Below are 11,820 nucleotides of genomic sequence, written 5' to 3' on the forward strand. Positions count from 1 at the left end.
CTCCCACAAAGCTCATATCTTAATGTTGCTTTTGGGAACCATATGTGTCAAAGGACCTGTGTTACTCTGAGTTCTGTTTTACCAACAGAATGAGTATATATCATGAAATAAAATTGAGAGATTAGTTTACACAGCAAGAGCTGAGTAGATCAACACAGTTGTTTGCACACTAAAGAGGCTGAAAACTCAGGATTGTTTTTAAAGGGACATCTATAACAAATATAGCAAGACGAGATTAAATGGCAGTGAGGAGACCATGAAAATCCTATGAAGTATCTGTTGAAGTGTAGCTTCACGTTTGGAAGTCAGTCAGATAACCTTCAAGAAATTTTTAAGACCCATTTTTATTCAGCTTATTAGACCCATTTGGTGGTGATTTAGGGAACCTAAGCAGTAAAAGAGAAGAACATAAGATGCAGGCTCCTTATTCTCTGCCTGCAGTGGCTTTCCTTCCTTTGGAGGTATACGTTTTTTTATGTGATGCAGGATTTATTTCCTTTGGGTCACTAGGTCACCAGAGATCTCATGTCATTCTTTTAGGTATCATTTGGCAACACTGAAATAGGCAACTTCAAATTGACATTAAGTTCTATTTAAATAAACAACATCCAAAAAATTGCTATGAAGAGAATTTTGAAGAGTAGTCAAAGAAGTCAGAAGTTGCAGAAGACCATCCCTAACTATAAACAGTGAGGAGCTGGCTGCTATGCTTGTATTACAGGCATCCATCGGAAATGCTATCAAGTGTAGGTGCCATTAAAAGATCAACAGGAGTATTTTTCAAGCAGTGTCAAAGAAACATGAATTTCAGTGTTATTATAAATGACACAAAGGACATCATAGATCTACTTATATCAGACTAGTGATCTAGTGTTAAGACCATACAGTGGGAACAATTTATGTCTTTAAAATTATTGCAATCACTATATATACTTTGCTTTTGTATTAATTGCAGTTCAAGGTGAGTCCTGTCTTGTCTTTATTTACTGGTGTTAGGACAGACTAAATTGTCAGCCCTTTATACTACACATTAAATATACATTGCAAAATATTTAGTATAAATACAAAAGTTATCTTAATTTCTTTTCTCCTGCCAAATGAACTGAACACATTCCCATTTATTTTTCTTTGAAAAGCAAATGATACACATTCACTTTTCAAACTTCTGTATCTGTGAGTTTAACATTACATGTTTAGACAATTGTCAGAACCTCTGAAGTTGCCAGCATTTGTTCATGGTAACAAACATCCTTAATTTATAAAAAGCCAGAAACATACTACTTACTATTAATGTCATGATATTTTTCCTTACTAAATAATGGAAAAAATGAAATTGTCCATGTTGTTGGTTTATCCTGTCAATGTTAACTTCATGAAAGGCTGATTCTATTCAGGTCACATTTCCGCATGAGGGAGAAAACAGGCCCATGCTGGTTACAGAGTACAATACTGTCTTGGCACCAGTCAACAAAGACAGGACTGGGCTCACTCTGGATTTATTTCATTGATTTTAATAGTTGAATAGTATTGTACATGTGAACATTTGATTAATTAATTGCGGTTTCTGGTATTTAAAATCATTCTATTATTTTCTGTTTTATAAAGTATTGTTGGGAACATCATTATTCATAAATTCTGAAACAAAGATATTATTTTAAAATATCTTTCAACTAAATTCTCAAGTCAAAAATATATGCAGGAAGAGTTGAAGAGAGCTCAGTGATTAAGAGCACTGGCTGCTTTTCTTGAGAATTTGAATTTGATTCCAAGAATCAACATAGTAGCTTACAACCGTGTGTAATACCAGTCCTAGGGAATCCAATTTTCTCTTCGACTCTGTGCCACAAGGAACATAGTCATACACATAAAAATTAATTTTTAAAAATAGTATGAAGGCAAAGGATTTAGCTCAGTTGATAGCGTGTTTCCCTACAGAATGAGGGAAACCTGAGGTTTGATCCTAGCTCATAATAAACCAGAAAAGAGAATAAGAAGTCCAAGGTCTCTCTTCCGGTCCCAGACACTGCAGGAACCACGAGTTACGGTGCAGACATGGCCAAGTCCAAGAACCACACCACACACCAGTCCCACGAATGGCATAGAAATGGCATCTAGATATCCCGGCCACAAAGATACAAATCTCTTAAGGGGGTTGACCCCAAGTTCTTGAGGAACATTCGCTTTGCCAAGAAGCACAACGAGAAAGGCCTGAAGAAGATGCAGACCAACAATGCAAAGAGTTAGTGCACTCCTAGAGGCTATCAAGGGCCCGGTGAAGCCTCGGGCCATCAAACCCAAGATGTCAAAGGGCCCCAGTGGCAAACTCAGCCGCCTGGCTTCCATCGCTTACCCCAAGCTTGGGAAGCGGATTCAAAGCTACATTGCCAAGGGTCGTAGGCTCTGCCAACCAACGCCCAAGGTTCAAACCGAAGCAGAGGCCACAGCTCCAGCTAAGGTCCAGGCTTCATATCCAGCCCAGGCTCCCAAAGGTGCCCAGGCCCCTGTGAAGGCCCCATAGAAAAGGCTCCTGCCAACGTGAAGACAGATGGACTGCTGTTACATACCGACCTACACTATTTGCAGATAACCAGTGTCCTATGCTGTTTTTACAAATAAACTTGAGGCAAAAAAAAAAAGTTCAATGTAATGAAGGAGTCCAAGAACAACCTGTAATATATGAGGTTACTTATAGACCCTGCAAAAAGAACTTGATACAAATAGGATTGGTATGGCCTAAAAATCACAGAACCAACACTTGAAAAATTAAGGCAGGATGCAAATGACTTTGAAGCCATCCTGGGTTATGTAATAAGTTCTGGATCAACTTAGGTTTCAGAAAATGGTCCTGTATTAACCAAACAAAACAAAAAGGAATACATAGAAAGAAAAAGAATAATAATAATAATTAATATGTGCAATTTTATTTGAAACAAACTTTCTAAGTTTCATAATAAAATTTTTACTGTGAAATAGATTGTGGTAGCAAAAGACTTTAACCTAGCAATGAGGAGGCTAATGAGGAGGATTGCAAGCTCAAATCCAGTATGTACTTCATATGGAGATACTATCTTTTAAAACACATTTGCTAGTTCATAGGCCTATCTATTGTAAGTATATATAATGGCCCACATGGTATATTGAATATCACTCTTTCAGTGTATACGTAGCAAAAAGCAAACCTGCTGTGGTAGTTTGAATATGCTTGGCCCATGGGAAGTGGCAGTATTAAGAGGCGTAGCCTTGTCTGAATATCCATGTCCTTGTTGGAGAAAGTCTGTAACTGTATAGATGAGCTTTGCACTCCTATGCTCAAGTTCTGCCCAGTATGGATGAGACAGTTTCCTTCTGCCTGACATTGGATCAAGACAGAGAACTCTCAGTTCCTTCTCCAGCACCATGTCTTCCTGGATGATGTCATACTTCCAGCTATAGTGAAAATGGACTGAACCACTGAAACTGTAAGCAAGCCCCAATTAAATGTTGTTCTATATGAGAATTAGCTTGGTCATTGTGTTTTTTCACAGCAATAAAATAAAAATCCTAAGTCACCTGCTATTTTCATTTCTGTGGAGAAAAGTGATCTAATCTGTGTCTCAGAAAAATCATGTTCCTCAAATTTTACAACTTATACAAACAATAAACTGTTCTAATCTCTATCTGTAAAATTCTAAGCTGATAAAGTAAAAGAGATGAGATCCCCGAGAAAGGCTACTAGGGTATTGTCCTAAAAGGGAAGAAATCGATAAGATGAAGACACAATGGAAAGAATGAATGCAGTGCAGTCTCCATAAAACCTATTGAAAATATCAAGAACCACAATGGTTTTTTTCTACTGTTTGAAAGTTTTGATATTTTTTTCCTAATATTTACTTGTAAAGTATGTCTCTGTGATTCTGAAAGACTGGAGAAAGCTCTAACCACTAACATCTGGGTTTCACATAAAAAAAATAAAAAAATAAAAAATAAAAATCAAGGAAAATGTCAAGCCTGGCACATTATTCTTTTCCAAAGCCAGAGAGAAAAACATCACTGTGGCAGCAAGAAACAATATTTTGCAATTTCCCCACATTTGATGCCTTTGTTTTTAGTATTAAAATTATGCCTATAAAATATAATTTAATGTATTTGCTAAAAAATTAATACAGTGATAGATTTCCAGCTAATTTACTTATTCTTACTTCCCCGAAAAGGCAGTAGGGAAATGCTTATTAGTGTTAAACCATAGATGCACAAAAATGCAGGCAATATTTTCTTGTGACACCCTGGAGACCCATGTGTGACACAGTACACAGACTCTGCATCTGACTCTCCACAGGAACTAAATTTGAAGCACCAGAATGCTGTGAATTGGCTGTAAAAACAATGTTGAAGAAACTCAACATAGAACAGAAGGCACACTTTCCTTAGGAAGAATGCTGATAAAATTTTAATGAACTAACATGTTGTCATGGGGATTTGTTGCTATTCATTAATTCATTGTGCTGTTCCTCTATAGTTTTCCTGAAGTTGAGTGACACATTGTCAAGGAGCTGCTCTGGTGAGCTACACTGCTCATTGATCCCTTAAATTTGGGGGGTAAATTCTTCTGGAGATTCACCCTATTGCTTATGGGGTAACACATTTCCCAGCACCGTGTGCACTTAATTGTATTTCAAATAAAACGCTATCTCTAGGGCAGGCCTTTGACTCCAAAAAAAAAAAAAATCCAGTAGAAATAATCGCAGGATGATTGACAGTTCTGGTCACAGATGGGGACTACCACAGAGCCAGGGTTACCATACAAAATAGTCAACTGGTCGCCTATGAACTCAAGTAAAATTCTCAGTGGAAAAGAATAATTTAATTATAAAACCGTAGAATGACAGAGCTTGGAAGGACCACAAAATAAGTTTTACTCTTTGATTTTGCAAATAAGACAATAGATGGGGCCCAGAAGGATAAAGATCCATAAAGGTGACAGAGCAAGGATTCTAGCTTAAGTCAGTTTTCTTATGAGCATCTACTTCCATTTGTAGTTTTTATTCCTCCTCATTGAAACTAACCTTAATAGTAGTATGCTCTGAAGCTGTTTCTTTTCTATGTAACAGCATAATCAGAGATCGCAAACTCTCATGTTGCTTAAATGTTCACAAATCTATGATGTAAGCAGTCTATGTTTATATTAACAAGATTTTCTAAATCTTTGAATAAAATAATGCCCTAAGAAAATTCAGCATTTTCTCCCAATGCTTTATACAGCTTCATGTACTGCTACATACCCACACTGTCATAAGCAGATGAGGACCTTCGACAAAAAGCACAGTGAAAGCAAAGATTCTGATATCCAGAACAACTTTATCACACTCAATCTCATTAGCAAGCTCCTTTGAGATTGATTTAATGCCTTGGTAGAGTGATCATGAATAAATGTTGGTTGGTCTGTTATAAATTATAAGACTGCACATACCTGTAATTCAATGGTATCTTATGTAAATATCTTGACTTTCACCTTTGCGCAATATGGAAGGTGTGAATTCATCATGGGCAAACACACTTGGTATCCACAGTGAAGAACAAAATGCATAGATAAAAAGATATACTTAACCATCAAACAGTCAGTGTATCAAATAGCATGCTATGGTGTAAATTACTGCTGCTGTGGCACATACCCACTGGCCCAGGCTTCACCTTGAAGCAGACAGAAACCTGAATCCCAGGCCCCACTCTAAACTTAACAAATCAGAATCTGCCTTTTAATAAGATCCCCAGATAATACATATATACATTAAAGTTTGAGACGCTCTGGGCTACAACATAATATGCCAATACAATTCTTTAACATTTGTAGCCAATAATATATGCTACACAATCTAAACAGAGATATTTTCAAGCAATTACCATTTCTGTGGTTTCCTACAGATGAAAATAATTGCCACTATATGGTACCTTTAATACAAGGTTTTAATCTGATACCTAAAAACTTGTTTGTAAACTATAGATAATGAAAATAAATGGTTTTCCAACTTGCTTGCAGGAAATGTAAAGCTATAAAATCCCAGTACAATTTTACTTGTATTGAAGAATTGGAGCATGAATAAGAGCTAGCATACAGTATTATATAGAGGAGCCATGCATATTATCTAACTGTATACTCTCTACAACACTGACATCTGGACAGTTATGGTTAATCGTGATAGTGGTAATCACCTGATGGTTAATCATGCCTGTAAGCTTGATGACACTTAAAATCATCATGGAGACAAAATTCTAGATTAGGATAATTGTGGTTGAAAGACCCAACCCAGCATGTGTGTTTCTATTTTATTGCTTGTGATGCTGGCCTTAATGAAAAGGAGAGTGTGAGTTGAACAAAAGATTCATCTTCTCTGTTTCCTGACTAGATGTATGATGTGATTAGCTGCCTCAAGCTCCCGCCACCGTGTTTACCCCTCTGTGGTGGACTGTATCCTTGCACTGTTAGCCAAGATAAATCCTTCCTATAATACAAGTAACTGATATAGAATGTTGGTGACATCAATAGAATTATTACTGTTATAAACAAATGCCTATAGTTCTTAGACCTTTGGAGCTGGATTGTGGAAAGAATGTGAAGACGTTGGGTTAGAAAAGGTGCTGAACACAATAAGCAGAGCTAAATAAGCAATTCTGGTAGGAGCTTGGAAGACAATGCCAAGATGAACATGGGCAGCTTGGCTCATGGGGCTCCAGAGAGAATCAAGGAGTCTATCAGATTAAACTACTAGAGTCCATTGATATGGTTCTCATGTTTCTGCTTGTGTCCCAAATAATTGTGTTTAAAGGTAACATACTAACATTTTTTATACACTATAAAAAAAATATAAAACTGATAGCATCCAGACCATTTTCTTGTTACTGATCACTTCTTTCAACCAGGTCTACAATGAAAGAGGTCAAAAAGAATCCCAAAATGATAAAGAAAATGTGGAATCTGGAAAAGTGTGAGCAAGAGTAAAATTTTGGATAAAGACAATGTTGATGATAAGGAATCTACAGTTGTTAAGGAGATCAAGATAATTAAAATGGAACCTGATACTTTTCATCTAAACAATAGGAAAAGTGTTATGAGAACAAGCCCAACCCACAGAAGGCTCCATTGCTTGAAAATTAAGATGCATATGAAACAAGAGGACCTAAACCTAGAATTCCACTGAAGAGGATCCCTGGTCTTGAAAAGCCACTTATAGGGTGACGTTTCTCCAGGGTCAGTTCACAGAAGCTGATGCAAATGGCAAGAGGCCAGACTCTATCCGAATCTGGCGGCAGAATTTGGCAGTGTAGCCCACATAGTATTGGTTTTGTAGACATGAAAGAAAGAAGGTTGTGCGGGACCATGGAGTCTTATACCATCACTTCAGAAAACATTAAAGACACACAAGGTGAGGCAGAGTAGAAGTCCTTGAACAAAGGCCCAGAGAGGACACAGATGGAGCTATCGTGCTGAAGTCTAAACCATAATGAAGACCCCGGTATTTTTGAAATGCCAGACTGTGGAACATCTGCTGATGGAAGCTGATCTTAGGCATAGAGTGTCCTGCAAGCAGCCCAGCTAGGGGACCTGAGATACATGCTTGCTACTCATATAACAGTCTTTCTCAAAAGTAATAGCATTAAATTAAAAAATCAAGATAGTTTCTCTTCTGAATCTGGACTCTAAGACTTGAGTTATCTCTATGATTTGATCTTTTCAGTTTAGTAACTTTTTTCTAAAAATGTGTCCTAAAATGAAATAATTATAAAATCAACCAGGAATAAGAATTGCAGTCACTTTCTCTCTTACCAAATATAACTAATTTGACATCTAATACCAGGGTGCTAGTGAAGCAAATGATGGCATATCTGCATGTTAAAATGTTAATGCTTGTTGAAGTTATATTTGCAATTTTTTTCGTTAATATGAAGATGGTCTGTTAAACAAAAAACACAGAAAATCAAAACTTGGAAGCAAGATATAGTAACACAACAAACACACACACGCACAAAACACACACTACACACACAGAAGGTATATAGGGAGACAGCAGACAGCAGACTCTGCTGCATATGAGATGTAAACACACTAAAATCAAAGAGCAATTATCCATGATTGTGCTGTATTTCTCTTTTTATTGATATTGTGAAGTACTTACTAAAGTATTTACTTTTTATTAATACTGTATTTATGAAGCACCTTGAAAATAACATTATACTTAGTCAAAAATAGAAAAATTTATGCTCTGTATTTTTTAAATCACTCAGGTAAATTTCAACATTCTATTTATTTTCATGAAGGAAACTTCAAATTTCAAACATTTTGTGCGCACATCAGGAAGTATGACCCACTAAAATTTTTCCTGCAAAAGGAAAATGCCTTTGATGGAACTGAGGAAGACAGTGCGATGGTTAAGATCATTGGCTCCAGGATCATGGGAACCAGAGTTTGAATCCTCAGCATCCACAAAAATGCTAGGCATGGATGTACATGATTCTAATGCTTGCCTTGAAGGCAAGAGAAGGCAGATCCCAAGAGTTAGTTGGCCACCCAGCCTATGCTAAACAGGGAGATTTCTTGTCAGTAACAGACTATGTCTCAAGATAAAAATGGAAAGAACAACAGAAAAAGAACCTTGTCCTACTTGGCCTCTACAGGTGTGGGGATGGGCACAATCATTCAATAATTTACAAGCATTAATTATACACATACATCACAAATCCACACACACACATATGAGCACATGCGTATACATACATATACACATGCATACATATATGTATATACAAACACACACAGTAACCTAGAGATACAAACATATACCTAACCACACACACAAACACATACAGAACACACACCCTCTTTATAAATATAGCCAGTAAGTAGAAATTTGTTATTCCAAATCCAATTTGTTAATTACCTGTTGTCATTTAGTTTAAGTGTATAGCAGATATTTGAAGTAAATTGTATTTCATTCAGAATAAAGAGAGAAGACAAACAAAGACAAAATGGAAGTAGGTAAATCACATGATGAGTGGCTTCCATGGAGCCCTACACAACAATAGATTAAAAACTGGGTTCTACTTTATTGTTTTTTTTTCATTTTGGTAGCAACATTATTTGCACATTAAAATCCTCCTAATTTCTTCCACTATAAGTCTAGTAATGAGGGACTGGAAAGATGACTTAGTAGCTAAGAAACATTGGATACTCTTAGAGAGGACCTGGTTTCTATTCCCAGCACCCACACAATAGCTGTCAACTGTCTGGTCCAGTGGCCTCCATGAGTATTGGATTGATACACATCTGGTGTACAGGCATATTATTCAGCCAAAGTACCCATACATAAAAAGTAGTGAAACCATTTTTTAAAATCTAGTGATAATTATGAATTGTTCAGCATAAATTTTCATTGAAACATGATTTTGAAAGTCTTTTTGTCATCCAAAGATACGATTAGACCTGATATATATGCTAATTTCCCTACAAAATTACTGTTTAAAACTTGTGCACGTCCTCTGGTAACTTTTCTTCCCTAAGGATTTTACAGTGACTATGAGGCAAGTGAAAAAAAGAGCATTAAAAATAAAATTAAATTCAGGCAAACTACCTATTTCCCCATAGCATCATGCAGAAATGTGTGCTAGCAAGATGGAAAACAGCCCTCAAATTCTTGCTCTAAATTTAAACAGAAAAGAATGTCCAAAGCAATAGGTGGGCACCTCATCACGTGATCCACAGTAATTAATTTGTTACGAGCCTCCATAAATAAAACAAACACTGAGTGATATATGGGTTTCTGTTGTTGGAAGCACCCCATCCTCTCCTTCCTGTCTTTCTGGATCCTGACATTATTTCTTGGTTACCAGTTGACAGTTCAGTGCCTTGAGTGTTGCTCTTGCTGTAGGGTTAGCAGGATAATTGACAAACCACAGGGATCGCATCCCTGAATGAGGATGGCCAGACTGTCAAAACAACCATGACAAACTCTCACATCAACTTCCACTGCAAGTCAGGGCTGTGAGGGAAAAATTCACCTTGGCAGGGCAGATGGAAGTCTTTAGTTTAAAATATTTCCCACTGCAAAGGAAACTTCAGCAAGAAACAGAAATGATATAATCTTTAAAAATGTATACTAGAGAAAAACACTGCACTAGGATCACAATTAACTAGAACATTAATTATAAATAAATGTCTCTCTTTTAGTTTGGTTATTTAACGTGCCTTTTGGACTTCATAAAATGTCTCTCACTTCTCATACAAGATTGACATATATTTGGAACCAATCTTTCTGTATTGATAGAGTGTCGAAAGATACTATCTATCAAAAGTATCTATCAAAAGGTAGTATATCTGTAATAAATATGTACACAGAAGCAAGTGAACCAATCCAGTTTTATAAATTGTATATGGTTTAAGATGATCTTGTAAATGCTAAATTGTTGCATATATGCAGTTCATATTAATAAGCAGCTTGTCACAAGTTGTGATTACCAATTAGGAGGCTATACACATTTCCATCTTAAGAAAAACAGTTTAGGATTGTTTCAAAAAAAATCTGACTAAACTTGTGACTTTAAACATGGTCTCTAGACTTTCAGACTCTTATCATAGATCTTTGAAATGACAGCTCAAGTGACATCTATTTATCATGCAGGAATATTCTCTGTATGAAAACATAGATTACAAACCGTTAAAGGGAAATTAAAATGCAAATACAAAAAAGGGTTATTTACTTAGTTCTGTGCCAGCTAACACATGGGATATGGACACCTAGGATTAGAAAGATCCAATTATTTTTAAAATAGAAAACGTAAGAGCTTATTCATGCACCACTTGGGTCTTGGAATGTGATCAAAATAGTTTTGGAATAGTTAATCAGTATTTTTCCATCAGAGTCAAAATTTTCAAAACATTAAAAAGAGAGAGCAAGATGCACAAGTGAAGATTATTTGCTGACAGACACTTCAGCTTAACAAATACTGAGACAGTCAAAAAACAAGGTCTGGAATGAAATGCCATTAAACTTACCAATTTTTTATCTTAGAAAAATGACGTTTTTGAAAGTTTCATTAACATTTATGAAGAAGGGGAAAAAACACAAAATTTTGTGAGTCCCAACAAATTTAGTCTTATTTTTTCTGCATGATGTGTCAAAACATCACTCTGGAGCAAACTGTAAATATCCTCATATTTTATGCACATTTTGCTTGGTTTTTCTTTTTTTAAAAAAAATCAGGTCTAGAGTTGATAATAAATAAATAAAGAAAGAAAGAAAGAAAGAAAGAAAGAAAGTAAGTAAGTAAGTAAGTAAGTAAGCACAGTATAACAAAGAATACAGAGAATTTTCAGCCCAATGAAATATCACAAGACCTTCACTTGAGTATACAGCCTCTCATTTTCTACCAACTGTTGTTTGCAATTCTGCTCTAATTGCATGCAGCCAGCATGAGGGGCTAGAGTAAAGAAGGAAGAAAACTGGAGTGGCTGTGATGCTCCATCAGTGCAGCTTTAGGGAAGCTTTTATCTCTGTTGGGTCTACACTTTCTGGATGTGGGCTTTAGAGAGAAGAACATCCACACACCTTGTGCTCTCTAAAGCAGCTCAATAAACTCATTACCTCTCTAATGTAAAGTATAGTGAAATCATTCTTGAGTTTATCATGGGACCTTTGATAGAGGAGTAGATATTATTTGTGTCTTCCCCTGTGAAGAATTTTACCAATAAACATATAATACTTAAACATAACACAGTCTCCAATCTTTATGGTTTTGCACAACTATTGACTTATGCATTTTGGAGTGTATTTAAGATAGCCCAAGATAAGCTGT

General features: G+C 36.1%; 1 pseudogene; it reads left to right on the forward strand.

Moving 5' to 3' along the window:
• The first annotated feature begins 2,052 nt into the window (after window positions 1-2,052).
• LOC114620459 lies at window positions 2,053-2,518 on the forward strand (annotated as a pseudogene).
• The last annotated feature ends 9,302 nt before the right edge of the window (window positions 2,519-11,820 follow it).

This window comes from Grammomys surdaster, unplaced genomic scaffold (assembly GCF_004785775.1).
Source record: "Grammomys surdaster isolate TR1022 unplaced genomic scaffold, NIH_TR_1.0 169, whole genome shotgun sequence".
In the NCBI taxonomy this organism is placed as follows: Eukaryota; Metazoa; Chordata; class Mammalia; order Rodentia; family Muridae; genus Grammomys; species Grammomys surdaster.